The following is an 18,876-nucleotide window of genomic DNA, read 5'->3' as shown; positions in this document are numbered from 1 at the left end:
GGTGGAACTCTTGCCAGGGACCCCGCCCTTTCTACCTAGTATTTCCCTGCCCCCTGTCCGTATCAAAATGATATAAACATTAATATACTGATTTCCTCAAACTTCCACTCACTCATTTTATTATTCGCTGATGCTTGCATGAACTAAGTATTTGTACTGTGGTAAATTTTTTTAACTTTTATTTTAGGTTCAGGGGCACATATGCATGTTTGTTATGCCACAGGGGTTTGCTGTACAGATTATTTCATTGCCCACGTACTAAGTCTAGTACCCTATAGTTATTTTTTCTGATCCTCTCCTTTCTCCCACGCGCCACCCTCAAGTAGGCCCCAGTGTCTGCTGTTCTCTTCCTTCTGTTCATGAGTTCTCATCATTTAGCTCCCACTTATAAGTAAGAAAATGCAATATTTGGGTCTCTGTTTCTGTGTTAGTTTGCTAAGGATAATGGCCTCAAGATCCATCCATGTTCCCGCAAAATACATGATCTCATTTTTTATGGATGCATAGCATTTCATTATATATATATATAAAATACACATACACACACACACATATATCACATTTTCTTTATCCAGTCTGTCACTCATGGCATTTAAATTGATTCCATGTCTTTGTTATTGTGAATAGTGCTGCAATGAATATTCACATGTATGTTTCTTTATGGTAGAATGATTTATATTTATCAGGGTACATTCCCAGTAATGGAATGGCTAGGTTGAGTGGTAGTTTTATTTTCAGCTCTTTGAAGAATTACCACACTGTTTTCCACAGCTGGTGAACAAATTTACACTCCCAGTAGCATTTTCCCTTTTCTCCACAACCTCAACAGCATCTCTTATTTTTTGAATATTTAATAATAGTTTTTCTGACTGCTAGTGGATAGTATCTCATTGTGATTTTGATTTTAGTTTCTCTAATGATCAGTTACATTGAGCTTTTCATCATATGCTTGTTGGCTACATGTATATCTTTTTATTGAATAGTGTCTGTTTATATCCTTTGCCTACTTTCTAAAGAGGTTGTTTTTCTTATAAATTTGTTTAAGTCCTTTATAGATGCTAGATATAGAATGTTTTCAGATAGATAGTTTGCAAATATTTTCTCCCATTCTGTAGGTTGTCTGTTTACTCTGTTGATAGAACTTTGCTTCACAGAAGCTCTTAAATTTCATTAAATCTCATTTGTAAATTTTTGCTATTGTTGCAAGTACTTTGCATCTTATCATGAAAACCAAAAAGGGATTAAAAACTTAAGTATAAATTCCAAAACTATAAAAACCCTGTAAGACATCATAGGTGATTTTTAAAAAATTACTCATATTATTTTCTGTATTTACTAGATGCCCTTCTATTGTAAGAAAGAATTTTTTCTTTCCTCTTGTTAATTAATTCATTCATAGTACTGTGAAATCAAGAATTCCTATCATACTCAATACATTACAACCCATTCTCATGATATATTTTAATGCTAAATCACCATAGATTTGGTCAATGGGAGATCCTTCAAGCTATCTCGTGTCTCTCTTACATACCCATATGAGTCTTGACCATTTTCTTACTTTTTAGAATAGTGTACTGCAGGCATTTCCTTACTTTAGGCACAAAGTATTGCAGCTTCATCTTTGTTTTCTCTGTCCCATTCCTTGAAGATCCCAGTTTTTTATTTATTTATTTATTTATTTTTGATTTTTTTTTTTTAGTGTAAATGAAACCAACCCAATAATCCTATAGATAGTTTTTTTAGATAAACATAGAAATGGACACTTCTGGTCTTAAAGCTTGAGGGTTACATTGGTTTTATCTGAGTCCCTTCCATAGGAAATGACCTTCAGGTCTCTCAAAAAGCATCAAAGAACTGAAACTCAGCAGATCACCACATTCAGAAAATGAGATGCAGGACCCCTCATTAATCAGGATTGCTTCCTTGCCCCTTCCCACTTCCTATTTTCATACACATTATTACATTTCTTCTCTGCTATGTAAACCTCTATTTGTATTTTGTCAGGGAGATGAATTTGAGATTGAACTCTCATCTCCTTGGCTGCAACACCAGATTAAAGCCTTCTGTCTCAGCAATACTCATTGTTTCAGTCATTGTCTTTCTGTATGGCAATTCTGTAGAGGCGAATAGTGGACCGAGCCCACACTTCTGGTGTTTCAGTAACAGAAATGTTAACTCAGATTAGATATTGCCCTGAGGTATTGCCATTGCTACTAAGGTTTCATTGTTTCTGAGTCTTTGTATTAGACAGAGCTAAAGAAAAACTTACATATCCATCCATACATACACACAAACGTTTGTATACCTGTATCTTCATGCCCATCTATCTACCTACCCACCTACTACTTACCTATCCATCTAGCTTACAAACAATATATTCAACATCCCAGATTTAATTCTATTTTTTCACTTTACCATATGTGTAACTTTCTTCTCTGACTGTGAAAACCTGACTCCCATTATTCTCATTATACTTTTTTTTTTTTTTAAAGCTGCAAACAAACTTGCCTTAGTATTTCTTTATAGCTGTCCTTTTTCTTTTAAGGATATACAACCAAAAATTTTCATTCAAGATATTTGGACTAGTTTTTCTTCCTTCCTCTTTTGGTATGTTTGTGTTAATCTGTTCAAATAAAATTTAAAAATTGTAGTTACTTTTTTCTGCTTGTATCAAATTTAGGATTTTCTGCATTTTTATTGATTTTTCAGGTGTTATAGTCAAAATTATCCAAAAAAAGACACAGTTCATGCTTGTGTCTTTAACAAAGTAACAGGAACACAATTTATCTTCATTTGCTAAGCAATGAGAATCCTGATCAAAATATATGAAAGAACAGTTCTCAGACATTAGAAAAGAGAAAGTACAGGACAGTGACATCAGAGAAAAAGGAGATAGATGAGGTGATCCTTATGCTAACTTCCAGGACACAATGTAGACTGAGTCTAGTAGTTAGACTGAGTTAAGGAGATGTAACTGGGTGTTTGAGAATAGTAAGTCAGCTAGAATTTGTGGGACAAAATAACGGAAGAGAGAAAACTTCCCAGAGAGGTCATATTTTCCTGTTTCCTGATTTTATCTGTTTGAGTGCTGAAAATATTGCATTTCTATACACATACACTTAGGTATTGTTCTGAGAAGCAGTTAAATTACTTGAAAATAGTTATATATTTCAGGTCTTACTTTTGAGATTTTTTAAGCAGGACCAGTCTACGACCAATTACTCTCTATTTCTGAGGAAAGTCCTTTGTGAATACTTTACCACTAGAAAACTGATCATTGAAACTTACGGCTAGTGAGATAGGCAATTTTCAAGATCCTCTGTGAGCAATGGGTATTGTTACTTCTAATCTTTTTAATGGCTTTTTCTCCAGTCTCCAATGGTTTCCTCACATGCCACGTGCTGATCATCAGTTAACTAAATACAAAAGTGGGACCCTATGCAGACCTCTGAGGTTCATTCTCTGAATAAACTCTGTCTCTGGTACTCTGTCCCAAGAATTTGGGCTCCCTTGTTTCTCTGGATTCCCATATCTGTTCTCCCACATCCGCTAGGCTTCAACTGGGCTCCCCTACCCTGCACCACAACTGGACACTCTATAAAGTGGGTCTATTCCAGTGTTCTCTTCATTTGTTCTCCATCACACAGGTATCACTGTCTTTTGTTGCCTAATGTGCAGTGTCTTGCTTTCAGTTGCATTTTGTTTGCTTTTTAGTTGTTTTGGGAGGAAGAGTACATCCAATCCTTTATAGTTCACTAGCTTATGTGCCATCTGGCATCATCTGCCTCAAGTAATCCAATGTTAAGATCTGGTTTCTCCCTGTAACCTCCAATTTCCGCATTTCAGGTTAGTTGTTTCTCCTGTGATCTCCGATTTCTGATTGGCACTGGAAAGTCATTAATTTGAAATTTTCCCAGTGGGGAAAACTCTTCCTAGATTTCTACATTTAATAATTGAAAACAGAAATCTCTCATCATTTTTTTTTCTTAGATAGGAATATCAAAACAACTGTTAAATGAAAGAAAAACATAATGGGGATTTATTTTAAAAGATGGTAGCCTTTCTCTGTTCCCCTGGAGAAAAACAAGGTATCTAACACTGGCTAAATCCATCCTCTTATTCTCACATCTTAGAAAAATACTGTACAGCTAATAGAAATTCAAAAAAAGTTATGCCAGTAAGTCATGCAAAGTGCTTAATTTGTTCTGATTGCAAATAACTCAGAGTGTGACAGCATTTCCACAGGTATCATGTCAGCCCAAGATAAAGATACTTGCCTTTTAATTTAATGGGGTGCTGGAGTATATTAAACTTTGCAATATGCCTGCTTATTCCATTTATTGAATAATTACTTTAAAGGATGTTAATTTTTTTCTTGAGAATAATAAAAACAATATTAACACTATTAAGTTCTATTTTTAAAATGTTATTTTAGAACAACTACTTCAAGGCCGATAAAAAAGGGCAAGGGTTAAACTGGTTATGAGTAGTAGAACAGTAATTCCTGCTATGCAATTTTCTCCCACTCCTTCTAATTAGATTGCCAGGAAGATAAAAGAAAACGTAAAAGCAGATTTGTAGCATCCTTGAAAACTTAATTGACAACCACATTATAATGCTTGGAAAAAATTTATTTAACTCCAATGTCAGTGTACTTGTGTTTATATATATATATATATGTGTGTGTGTGTGTGTGTGTGTGTGTGTGTGTGTATAATCTCCAAATGCTATTATTAGATAAAAATCAGATGTATATCTGAGTCCATTTTAATATAGTAATTGAGAAATAATTACTGTGCAGTAATCCTAGCACTTTGGGAGGCAGAGGTGGGTGGATCACTTGAGCTCAGGAGTTTGAGACCAGCCAGAGCAACATGGTGAAACCTCATCTCTATAAAATATACAAAAATTAGCCAGGCATGGTGGTGCAGGCCTGGGGTCCCAGTCACTCTGGAAGCTGAGGTGGGAGGATCGCTTGAGCCCGAGAGGCACAGGTTGCAGTGAGCAGAGAGTGTGTCACTGAACTCCAGCCTGGGCAACAGAGTGAGACCCTATCTCAAGATGGAAAAAAAGAAAAGAAAGAAAGAAATAGTAAAGTTCATATTATATTTAAGTGGAAATGCTACTTGGCCCATTTAATATGTTTTTGTGCATTCAATTTTAAAGTAAAGAGAGAAACGTTCAATTATACATAATTAATAAAACAGTATTTTTCTTTTGCTTTTTACTTTTTTTTTCTAGTGATAGGGTCTTGTTCTGTTGATCAGGTTGTCGTGCAGTGGCAGACTCATAGTTCACTGCAGCCTCCAGCTCCTGGACTTAAGCAATTCCCTCACCTCAGTCTCCTGAGTGACCAGGGCTATGTGTGCACATCATCACACCCAGCTATTTTTTATTTTTTTATTTTTTTAGTAAAAATGGGGTCTCATATGCTGCTGAGGCCAGTCTTGAACTCCTGGCCTCAAGAGATCCTCCTGCCTCAGTCTCCTAAAGCACTGGGATTACAGGTATGAGCCACTGGGCCCAGCCTATTTTTCTTCTAATATGATAAATTTGTGAATCATAAAAATATAATATCTCATTTACAATCATATGAATTATATGTGTCTGAATACTTTATTTCAACTAAATATATGCTCATTATAAACTCAGTAGCAATAAGGCTGTTCTTTTGTTTTAATTCATTTTTTGTAATTCTTTGGCTATCATGCTTTTTGCCATGAGTGCATTTTGTAGTTTTAATCGAAAACAGTTGTTTTGCAATGCTCATTTATCTTATTGTTCTTTGTTTTTAAAATAGTGTCTTTTGCTGATTTCTTAATATATAAGTAGCAAATTCACCGTCACCTTTCTTCTTCTTTTACTGATTTCATGGTGTTTCCGTGCTGTAATTGTAGACGTGAATGAATTTTACTGAGATAGACAGTAGTTAAACAGAATAAGTGAAGAAATGACAAAGGCTTCCAGGTCTTTCAAATAGTTTTTGTCACATGTGTTACAGTAATTTACAGACCAATATAAGCAGGCTTTAAATGGCAAATGCAGCATTTCATCAGCTTTCCATTTTAGTATTTGTATGTGTGATGGGATTTGCTTTCACATTGTGTTCTTGTGATAGCCTTTCTTTTCTGTGTTTTTCTCCTTTCTTTACTGTGATTATGCAGATTTCAAAAATCACAAAATGAAAATGCAGGAAAAGAGCGCTTAAGAATTGTGTAAACTATAGGTCAAGAAAGGATATTTTCTAGCTTGATACTTCCTCTGTAAGGAAAATGTCATTAAAATAACTTGGTTAATTTTGAAGATTTTGAAAGTTTAAATAATGTATTAAAGTATTATTAAGCTTCAGATACTTTATGAAATGGACTGTCTTCCCCTATTTTCTTGTATCTCTCCATAAAATTTTTGCTGACTAGTTACTGGAATACTTTTTTTTTTTTTTTTTGTAAAATCAAAGCTTTTTTAAAAAAATATAGTCTTGCTCTGTCACCAAAGCTGGAGTGTACTGGTGCAAACATGGCTCCCCATAGCCTCGACCTCCGGGGCTGAAGCAATCCTCCCACCTCAACCTCCCGAGTAGCTGGGACTACAGGTGCACACCACACGCCCAGATAATGTTTTTTTTTTTTTTTTTTTGGTAGAGACAGAATATTCCCATGTTTCCCAAAATAAGACCATTCTTTATTGGATGACATTTTACATTAAAAAAGTATTTTGTTTTTGTTATCTTAATTCTAATTTAGAATCATGATTCTGCTATGGTTGAGGAAAATTACTTAGAACAAATGAACTTATTTGAAGCAAGCTTAGTTTCTTTAGATTCCAAATATAGAGATAAAATCAACTTCAATGGATGAGGTAAATTAAATGAGTTAGTGTATGTTAGGGCCCAGCATTATACTTTGAATGCTATAGTTCAAGAAAAATTACTTATTTGTCCCTCTTCTCAATTTTTTTCTCCATGGTTTTGCATGATGTAAAAATCCAGACTCGTATTTTCAGTAAGTAAGGGAGAAAAAAACAAACAAACTGGTCATTCTTTCTCCTCTCGTGGTCCAGCTGATTCAATCTATTCAAAAGTGTCCACTGCAATGCCTTTGTTCACCGTGCATGCTTTTCCTGGTATGTCCTTATCCTTCAACCAAATCCCTATCCCTTCCAAGTTCATGTTTCCTCCATGAATCATTTTTAGTACCTTGAAATGCCCATCAGCAAATTTAGAGTTTATTGCAACACAGGTTTTTAACAGGTGAGCCATTTTGCCTTATATCATAGTAGTTAATTTTTAATAAGTATAATTTTATATTAAAGATAGTACATCAACAATAAGCTTTGTTAAAAGTGCAGTTAAGTGACTGATTTATTTTAATACTTTAGTATCTTGGAGGGCTATTCACTGCTAAGTGGATAAGGCCTTTATTTTCAGTACTTATTGCTCGGCATAAAACCTATTTCTTTATCTTCTACATTATAGATGCTTTCACTCCTTAAGAGCCACAGTTTGAGTTATAGTCATAGTTTAAGTCATTGGATGCAAAATAAGTCTTAGTAACCACAAATTTTAGAAGGGACAATAGGGAATAGGCAGTCAATCTTCCCAGTGTTCCAGAGTGGGACAATAATGACATGCCTTCCATTCTGCCCCAGGAAAACTACAAAGCGTGTTGGCTTACATTCCGGTACTTACCAAGAGGCATGGCATGGCAACTGATAAATAATTACAGCTTGTTTTCTGCGCATGTACAGTAGTATGTAAGTGTATAGTCAAGTTATTTTATACTAACTTTAGAATTATATATGACTTTTTGATCAGGAAACATGAATTCAATTGTTCATTCATTCATTCATTCATTCTTCCTCTTCTGAAATTCTCTTTCAATGTATTTTTAACAACCTAGTTTTGTTTTTAAATCTACTCCAATGCTACCTCAAATTCATCCTTTTCAGATCTGTGAAAAAGACTGAGGGAAGTCTAATTACCATCACTGATGTTTTTCATCATTCTTTTCTTTTCTATTACTTGTTTACCCTTTTCTAGACATTTCCTATTAAGTCACTCTGCACACCCAGATCACCCAGATTTCCTATATCTCTCTATAGGAAATCACTGTATTTCAGATTTGTTACTCAAAACTCTCTAATTTTTAAATAAATAATGTCCTAGTTTAGGCTACCCAGAAGCAGATCGTAGGTCGAATTTTATTAAATATGTTTTTTCTTTGTTTGTTTGTTTGCGGGGAATGGGGAAAGTGATTCAAGGAGACATCAATGGGATAGTGGGGAAGAATGACAAGGAACAGAAAGATGCCAGCTTAGAGGGACTATTGGAACTCATTCAGGGAGGAACTCTGGGAGAAAATAAACTCACCTTGAAGTTAAGCCAAACTAGGTACAGGAAGTTGATTTACATATTCTTTCACTCCCATCAATCATTAGTTGAACATTACTTCTAAGGGCAATATCTGTTTAAAACTTTTGACTTGTTTTGCTTAAAAATAAGAGACTGGGCATGGTGGCACTATAATCCTAGTGATTTGGGAGGCTAAGGAAGAAGGATCTCTCAAGACCGGGAATTTGAGGCTGCAGTGAACTCTGCTTGCCACTGTACTCAAGCCTGTGTGACAGAGTAAGACCCTGTCTCTAAAAGGAAAAAATAAAAGAAAGAAAGTAAGAAAATAAGTAGGTTCCTGTGGCAAGATTTTAAAGTTCTCTCAGAGAATGTAAATGTTCTATTAGCAACCTTCATTGTAAATATTTGAATGCAGAGGGCATATGGACAGGGCAACAGCATTTGTTATAATATCTGTTTGCTGCTTACTGATCATGTGGCATATGCAAAATCTTCAAATTTTTTCGATTATAAGCAATAAACCAGACATGAATATTGTGTTAATTGACAATATTGAGCACTATAAAGATTTTCAAAAAATGACATGCATCAGTATATAATAAAATGTACAGATAAATCTTTTAGTTTCAAAGATGAGACATTATAGGTGTAAAAAGTAATAAAAGTAAGAAAATGTAAGATAACATTTGAATAAAGTGTTGAATTTAGGTAGATAACTGTTTCTCAATCTCTACAATATTGACATATGGGCTGAATAACACTATATTTCCAGTGCTTAGTAGAATAATTAGCAGCATCCTCAGCATTTACCCACAAAGTAGAATAATTAGCAGCATCCTCAGCATTTACTCACAATTTACTACCAACTGAGTTAGCAGAAAATGTCCTGATTTTGGTCCTAAGCCAAAAGTATGTGAAATATTAAGCAAAAATATAAAAAGAAAGGACTTTTTTTTTTTTAACAACTTAAGGTCTCTTAAAAAAGTAAAGCTGTAAACTTTATACTTTTGGAAAAAATGGACATGAATGAGATTTGCATTTGTGAGATCATTTTAGTTCAGAATGATTTACACTGTAAATGTATTTTGAATCTATTACACTATCTTCTGTAAACAAGTTAAATTATTTGCCATTATTTTCCATATTGGAAGGTAACATCATCACTTCTATGTTTCGTTATATACTTATAGGTTTTTTGGTTGAAGGATTTATAGTACTGAGCCAAATTTAGGTCACATATGAAAAATATTCCACAGGGATGAAAACATCCTAAAATCCCGTTTGTAATAAAATTTACATTTTGAACATTTCATTTTTATTTGCTACCACATGACTTGCTACAGATGTTTTTGTACCAGAAATTATAATATGAAGCATAATTTTATATTTCAATATAATTTGCTTTTATAAATCTATTGGAAATAAACTGTGCTAAAATTGAATACAACTCTAATAAACAAAATTGTATTTATGTGAATTTAAACATCAGTTTTTGAAATATGTCACAAAATACAAAAGACATAATCATAATATGATAGTCAACTACCAAAACTATTACATTCAAGAGTAAATTGAGAAAAAAAACTTATATCAGAGAGAAAAACAGTTAATATTTAGGAGAATATGTGAAAGAAATACTTTTGTTCTAATAATATATGAAACTATTATATACAGGTGCTTCTCATCTTACAATGGGTATCATCCCAATGATAGTTACAGATATCAAATGCCTAGGCAAATAAGGACAGGTACCTGGTGAAACCCCACCTCCAAGCCAAAGACAGTCTAAAGATGGAAATCCAAGCTACAAGTTAAATCCTTGGACTGGATTGAGAACACGTCTTCCTATTTGGCACACTTTCTTCTAATTGATCCCAACCCTTCACCTGTTTTACTTGTACCTACACTTTCCTAATTGGTTTCTACATTATGGTGCCCACCTTTGAGTGGTGCCTTCGCTTTAACCTATTTTGCATTCTCACAAACCAATCAGCAAACATTCCCCATCCTGTGCCTATAAAGACCCCAGATTCAGTTGGTAGAGCAGAGAGTTGGCCTGATTTAGAGGAAGAGACAACCTGAATTTGAGGAAGATGATCTGCTCTTCCCATTCCCTCTCCAGCTTCCCTCTCTATTGAGAACTGTTTTCATCATTCAATAAAATTCCCCGCCTTCACCATCCTTCAATCGTTCATGTGACCTCATTCTTCTTGAATGCTGGGCAAGAGCTCGGGACCACTGAGCTCGGGCACCCAGAAAGGCTGTCATACCCTCCCTTTGTCCTTGCCATTGAGTGCAGTTGCCTCACATGATGAGGCAAGGGGCCAACTGAGCTGCTAACAGACTGCCATATGCAGATGGTGGAACTAAAGAAGTACTGTAACACCCCTTCTGGGACTTCGGTGTGGCAGCACCTTCACCTGGGCACTGCCACATTCCCCTTGAGTCAACATGCCTGGTCTGGCCACGGGTCCCACACAAAGCTTCCTCCTATGTTGGCGCCTGCGGTGGGTGGCCAGATCTCATGCTTGCTCATTCATGTGTTCCCTCCTTCAAAAGGTTGAGTACAGTGGGCCAAGTAGATGGGGTGCCCCTTCCACAGGTTCAGCAAAGGGACTGAGAAAAATCCTGCATCACCAATAAACCCATTCTAAGTTGAAAATCTCTAAGTTGCAAATGTACTGAATATACTTATCCTATGGAAAATCATTGCTTAGCTTAACTTACCATAAATGTGCTCAGAACAGTTACATTAACAAAGAGTTGGGCAACATAATATGAGAAACCCTATTTTATAACAAATTGTTGAATAATTCGTATAATTTATGAATATGGTACTGAAAATGAAAAACAGAACAATTATGTGGGTATTCAAAGAACGGTTTTTAATACATATGTGTCACTTTTGCACTATCGTACAGTGGAAAAATTATAAGTAAAAGCATCATAGGCCTGAGACTTGCTCTTTTCATTTTAATATTTGTATATTCTAGCTCTTAATGTTCTTTCTTCAAAAGAAGCTAAAAAGTAATATAGAAATAATGTGTTTGTTTAGAGAAAATTGCTCAATCCAAGAAACTGAAAAATTCAACTCTTATAAAAAGAAATCTTATATGGAAATCTTTTACAATTTGAAATATAATTTATCATTTAGTTTATTTTATAATGATAAGAAATCATGATAAACTACTTGAATTTCTATTTATTGTTTATTTACCTTAAAGAAAAGGCTTTTGGAGACAGAGTCTTATTCTGTTGCCCAGTGTATTAGTCTGTTTTCATGCTGCTGGTAAGACATACCCGAGACTGGGCAATTCACAAAAGAAAGAGGTTTAATGGACTTACATTTCTGTATGGCTGGAGAGGCCTCACAATCATGATGGAAGGCAAGGAGGGGCAAGTCATGACTTACGTGGATGGCAGCAAGCAAAAAGAGCCAAGAGAAAGGGGTTTCTCCTTATAAAACCATCGTATATTGTGAGACTTATTCACTACCACCATGAGAACAGTGTGGAAAAAAAAAAAAAAATGCCCTCATGATTTAATTATCTCTCATTGGGTCTCTCCCACAACACTTGGGAATCATGGGAGTACATTAAAGATGAGATTTGGGTGGGAACACAGAGCCCAAACAAATCATTCCACCCTGGTCCCTCCCAAATCTCATGGTCCTCATATTTCAAATCTAATCATGCCTTACCAAGAGTCCCCAAAAGTCTTAACTTATTTCAGCATTAACTCAAAAGTCCACAATCCAAAGTCTCATCTGAGACAAGGCAAGTCCCTTTCACTCATGAGCCTGTAAAATCAAAGCAAGTTAATTATTTCCTAGATACAATGGGGGTACAGGCATTGGGCAAATACAGCTATTCCAAATGGGATGAATTGGCCAAAACAAAGGGGATACAAGCCCCAGGCAAGTCCAAAAATCCAGTGGGGCAGTCAAATCTTAAAACTCCGCAATGATCTCCTTTGACTCCATGTCTCACATCTAGGCCATGCTGATGCAAGAGGGAGGTTCCTATGGTCTTGGGCAGCTCCACTCCTGTGGCTTTGCAGGGCATAGCCTTTCTCCTGGCTGCTTTCAGAGGCTGGCATTGAGTGTCTGTGGCTATTCCAGGTGCACGGTGCAAGCTGTCAGTGGATCTATCATTCTGGGGTCTGGAGGACAGCAGGTTGTCCTCTTTTCACAGTTCCACTAGATACTGCCCCAGTAGGAACTCTGTGTGGGGGCTCTGACCCCACATTTCCCTTCTGCACTGCCCTAACCAAGGTTCTCCATGAGGGACCTGCCCCTGCAGCAAACTTCTGCCTGGGCATCCAGGCATTTTCATACATTCTCTGAAATCAGGGTGGAGGTTACCAAACCTCACTTCTGGACTTCTTTGCACCCGCAGCCTCAACACCATGTGGATGATGCCAAGGCTTGGGGCTTGTACCTTCTGTAGCCACAACTATATCTTGAGCTATACCTTGGCCCCTTTTAGTTATGGCTGGAGTGGCTGGGAAAGGGCATCAAGTCTGTAGACTACATACAGCATGGAGACCCTGGACCAGACCCATGAATTTTTTTTTTTTCCTCCTTGGCCTGCAGACCTGTGATGGGCAGGGCTGCTGTTAAGACCTCTGACATTCCCTGGAGACATTTTCACCATTGTCTCAGAGATTGATATTCGATTCCTCTTCACTTACAGAAATTTCTGCAGCTGGCTTGAATTTATCCTCAGAAAACGTGATTTTCTTTTCTATCACATTGTCAGGCTGCACATTTTCCAAACTTTTATGCCCTGCTTCCCTTATAAAACTGAATGCCTTTAACAGCACCCAAGTTACCTCTCAAATGCTTTGCTGCTTATAAATTTCTTCTGCTGGGTACCCTAAATTATCTCTCTCAAGTTCAAAGTTCCACAAATCTCCACAACAGGGGCAAAATGCCACCAGTCTCTTTGCAAAAGCATAACAGGTGTCACCTTTGCTCCAGTTCCCAACAAGTTCCTCATCTCCATCTGAGACCACCTCAGCCTAGATTTCATTGTCCACATCATTATCAGTATTTTGGTAAAAGCCATTCAACAAGTGTCTAGGGACTTCCAAACATTCCCAAATTTTTCTCTCTTCTTCTGAGCCTTCCAAACTGTTCCAATTTCTGCCTGTTACCTATTGTCAAATTTGCTTCCACTTTTTCAGGTATCTTTTCAGCAGTACCCCACTCCACTGGTACCAATTAACTGTATTAGTCTGTTTTCAGTCTGCTGCTAAGACATACCTGAGACTGGGCAATTTACAAAATAAAGAGGCTTAATGGACTTAAAGTTCCACATGGCTGGGGAGGCCTCACAATCATGATACAAGGCACGGAGGAGCAAGTTATGTCTTACATGGATGACAGCAGGCAAAAAGAGCCAAGTGAAAAAACCGTCAGATCTTATGAGACTTATTCACTACCATGAGAACAGTATGGGTTAAACTGCCCTTGTGATTCAATTCAATATCTCAGCAGACAATCACAATTATCTCTCACCAGATAATTGTGGGGATTCTGGGAGTAAAATTAAAAATGAGTTTTGGGTGGGGACACAGAGCCAAACCATATCACACCAGCTGGAGTACAGTGGAACATTTATAGCTCACTGAAGCCTCAAACTCTTGGGCTCAAGCAATCTCTAACTTCAGCTTCTTGAGTAACTGGGACTACAAGAGCACCACCACACTCAGCTTACTATCTGAAATATAATTTAATGTTTTCCTTATTTCACAACACAAGAAATCATTATACACACTTTGAATTTCTGAAATGAAAACACTCATTAGAGGATTCACATCAATTTGTTCATGTTTGATATAAGGAGATTGAAGTCTCAAACAATTGTTCCTAAAGTCAGATGAATAATTAATAGCACATCTGCACTGGAAATCATGGCTTCTTATTGAACATTTAATATTCCTCTTTTTTGTTATTTTTCTTCCCCAATAATTCATCTTGGTTTTCTAAAAGCTGTCAATGTATTTAAAAATTATTATTTGTTTAAAAAAACATACAAAGAAAAATTTCAATCCCTAAAAATTCAAATAAGGAAGGTAGAGAAATTTACTAGAGACTTTCTGTGAATTCAGTACCCCAGACAGGAAGTTTTAAATGATTTCCATCTCTCTTTGTTTCTTCCAATTGACAAGCAAATTGAGACTTATATTATCTGGAGTGAAATATTCATTTTAGGATAGATATCAAAGTTGTTTATTATATTGTGTCTTTTGGGAAAACAACAGAAAAACAGAAAAGATACATGATAACTTAGAACTTTTATAGACTAACTGTTGAAGAGATTGATCAAATAGCCCTTTCAACTAAGTCTGTTATTGCATCAATAATTACTATTATCATGAGAAACTTACTGTAGGCCTTCCTTTTTGCGTGTTACTTTTATGTATTACTATCATTAACTTTGTGTAATAAATCTTTTCTATTTTCTTTACTTCTTTCTTCCATTTTTTTCTTTAAAAATTAATATTTCAATATAAGAAGAAATAAGAGCAAAAGAAAAGGCCAGGTAGAAGGTAGCATGTAAAATGTATAAAATATGACTAATGTTTATTAATATAAAATATTTAGTAATTCATGAATCAATGATTGATCTATAACAATCATAACAATCTGTAACAATCTTCTAAATGTTATTAATCTTCTCAACAATTCCATTATTTGATAATAATAACATAGCAATGTATGCATTGCCAAATGTCATAACTGATTTTATTTCTCTAGGAAAGGAAAAATGTAAGGGTATTGTTTCAGATAAAATATATGCTGTTATTAGGTTATGTGAATATTTGAAGAACATTGCCTTATAAATACTGTGTGCAACGTGTCCTTATCATCCAGGGATCTAAGTTGCCATTGAAATATTACCATTTTCATCTACTTTTTAAATTTTTTTTTAAATATACATACAGCAAATTTACTCTTTTCTATGTGCAGTTTTTGAGTTTTGATGAATACACTATCATTAAGATATAGAATGGTTTTGTTACTCCAAAAAATTTTATCTGCTGTATAGTAAAACACATTCTCCAAGCCTCTTAATCTCTGGCAACCACAGTTCTGTTAAAAATAGATAAAGCATTTGAAAAACAAATTTATGTGCTTGATACTAAGAGACTCCTAAAAGTAAGCATGTAATCGCAATTCTTACATGTTACTAAAAACATGATAAAAAGTACAAGTGAGCATTTCATTACACAACCCTGACATATTTGACTGCAATTTGATTGCAAAGGTATTCAATTATAATAATATCTAAGATTTACAAATGCTATTGCTTTGAATAAAAATATTTGATTCTTAAGTCATTGATTCTGGAAGTGTACTTTAGCAATACATTATTGGTTTTGTCTTCCAATTTGGGAAAAAAAATTCTCAAATTAAGGATAAAATAAACAAAATAGGAAAATATAGGATAATACTTCAGTGAAAGGAAGTAGGCCCTAAATATACTTTCATAAAAAAACTCATTGTGTTTCTGAGACAGATTTGTTAGCTGATATTTTTTGATTTTTTCAGGAAATCTATAGAATAGACAGTTATTTGTGAAACCTTACAAAGTGCTTGCATAACCCAGTGTGATAAAACATACAAATGAACAGAAGATTTGACAGAAGAAAACGTACACACATGCATGCACATACACACAAACGCACACACACTCACATTTATATTTCGTGTGTGTGTGTGTGTGTGTGTGTGTACATTTATGTATACTCATGTAGCTATACTATATTTTTGACCAACTAATGCAATGGAGAACACATGGAAATTTAACCTTCACCACAGTGAGTATCACCTGAGGTCAAATTTATCAACGATCTGTTTCTAATCAAGAATAAACAAAAAGTAGCTTCTTAGTTCAACTCTTTAATAGTAAATAGATTTTTAGTTTCACTAAAACGTGCAGCTTAATATATTCGGAAAACAAGTTAATTGACTTTTTCACTCATAAATAGTAGTTTTCATAACCAAAATCATTTAAAGTATTTAATAGTAATATACAGTATATTAAAATATACATGGATATACTATACTTGTACAGTATAATGTATATTGTATATATTATATTATATATGATTTATTTTAACTCATACAAATCAATTTCTTTCAACAGTATGTTATCAAGTAAATATATCTTGAATTGTGTGCTATGATGGGTTTACCTACTTTTATTTTGGAAGGCGGTGACTCCCAGATACTATGTGCCATATACTAATGTCTGAACAGCTGGCAGAAAAATTAATTTTATCTACTTAAAAAAGTTAAGGTTGTATAAAATAAATAGCAGAATTATGCTAAAAATACTTGAAACATTATTCCCTACTGCAGTTTTCCTCCCATGTGTATTGTTTAGAAGTCTTTATTGTTAAAAGAATCCCTCTTTGAAAATTTTGAAAAATGCAAAAGCCACATGACCATGTCCCTTTAAAAATATTTAGAAATTTCCTTTTTTCATTGCATAGGTATGCTAATTAAAACAGCACTGTGGAAATATTATAACTCTGTTATTCTAAAGTCCTTGTGACTTTGTATGAGTAGAGATTATTTCAAATGACCTAAATTATTGACTGAACATAAATACATCAAAGACATTAAAATTTAGCTCTGTGCTTCCAGACATCCATTTCAGAATCTGTGGCCCTTTGAAATCATGGCAATAACTTGAAAGAAATCAGAAACCAGTCTAGCTCGGAGGCTTTTAGAAGCTTCTCTTGGCACTTAGAGAATTTAGAAGATTCACCAGGCATTTATAAAATTCCTTTGATATGATGATGTCTAATGAGACATTATGGGATTTAAGGCTATGGATCCCCAATCTTAGCTCCCTAGTGACCATAATGAACCGCGCTTTCATGAGTAAAAGGCAATAATTCACTCCTATTGCAATTTTATTTTAAGTACTTAAAATAATGTAGGGTAAACATTTTGGGGGAAAAGCAGCCTATGTCTGTATCATGTATCTCACCTTGGGGTTATTTAATTCTGCATTTTTGGCCAAGACTACTTCCCTATGTCAAATCATACAGTTGCCCAGAATTACAATCTGGTTTACATTAAAAGTGAAAGTCAAATTAAACACAAAAACATAAAATGGCAACAGATACACAAGTAACTACCGGGATGGGGGGCGTCATTTAGAGGCTAAAAAAATGAGATTTTATCCGCGGATTAAACCCGTAGAAATTGCTGATTTCAACCATTTGGGGCTGATAAAACAGTAATTTTGCATATGTTTTATTTTTCTAGTGTTGTAGTGAATTATCACAAATTTAGTTGCATACAATAACACAAGTTTATTATCTTACAGTTTTTGAGTCCAGAAATCTGAAATGAATCTCACTGGGTTAAAGCAAGGTGTCAGCAGGGCTGCATTCTTCTAGGGGCTCTAATAATCTATTTTCTTGCCTTTTTGAGCTTTTAGAGACTCTCTACCTTCCTTGCCTCGTAGCCCCTTCCATTTTCAAAGCTAACAGCACAGCATCTTCAAATTTCTCTTTGGTTGACTCTTCAACCTCATTCTTCCACTTTTATAAGAACACTGGTGATTACAATGAGCCAGCCTGGATAATCTAGGACAATCTTTCCATCTTCGAGTCATCTGATTAGCAATCTTAATTCCATCTGCATCCTTAATCAGTGAAACAATTTTTTGGGAGGTATCAGTTCTTGGGATTTTGCCTGTAATACATATCTATAAATGTCTGTTACCTTTTACCACTAGGGATAGCAAGGTGATAGTGTTGATTTGCACTTCAGTGGAACATTTTTTATGTTACCTGGAGGAAGCACTCCTCTGAATCAGCAGAATTGTAAGTAAAGAAATAAGAAGGCAAAGTATTATATATGCATCATTAGATTTCATAATGAGATATTTAATTTTTCTTCCTACCCCTCATGTGTGTCATCTGGACCTATATTCTAGCTGTCGGAGAAAACTCACTACGTATTGGTCACTGACTGAAAGCACATAAAACATCATGAAAGAGAGCACCCAAATTTGTAAAGTGTCTCCTAGCTGGTACAGTATTGAAACTTCAATATGTCATTCTGTCCAGCCAGCTGCTTTGAGTTACGCTAATACCAATGAATCCAGTATGAATGAATCCTTTAACTTACTTAATTTGCTATAAAAGTTTTGGTATAAAAGAAGTTCCTTAATATGAAGTTCATATTACTGAGGCCCAATGATTGCTTGAAAATATATATATATATGTATATGAATATGTTTATTAATCAACTTACGTTTTTTCTCTCCTTTTTACTATTTTAAGATGATCTATAGGTAATGATTAATTTTATAATATCACTATAATTCCTTTTTCAGATATCAGAAATCTCAGTCTCAGAAATGTTGAATCATCTGTTATATCTCAAGTCAAAGAAATAGTAAATGAAAGAATATATTTTAATTCTTGTTTTATTAGCCCCAAGTTCAGCCCTTTTTGTGTAATACTGAGTTGTTATCATTAAAATTGGCTAAATG

The sequence above is a fragment of the Theropithecus gelada genome, chromosome 6, assembly GCF_003255815.1.
Source record: "Theropithecus gelada isolate Dixy chromosome 6, Tgel_1.0, whole genome shotgun sequence".
Lineage (NCBI taxonomy): Eukaryota > Metazoa > Chordata > Mammalia > Primates > Cercopithecidae > Theropithecus > Theropithecus gelada.
The sequence above is the reverse complement of the archived record's forward strand: the minus strand, read 5'-3'. Positions refer to the sequence as shown.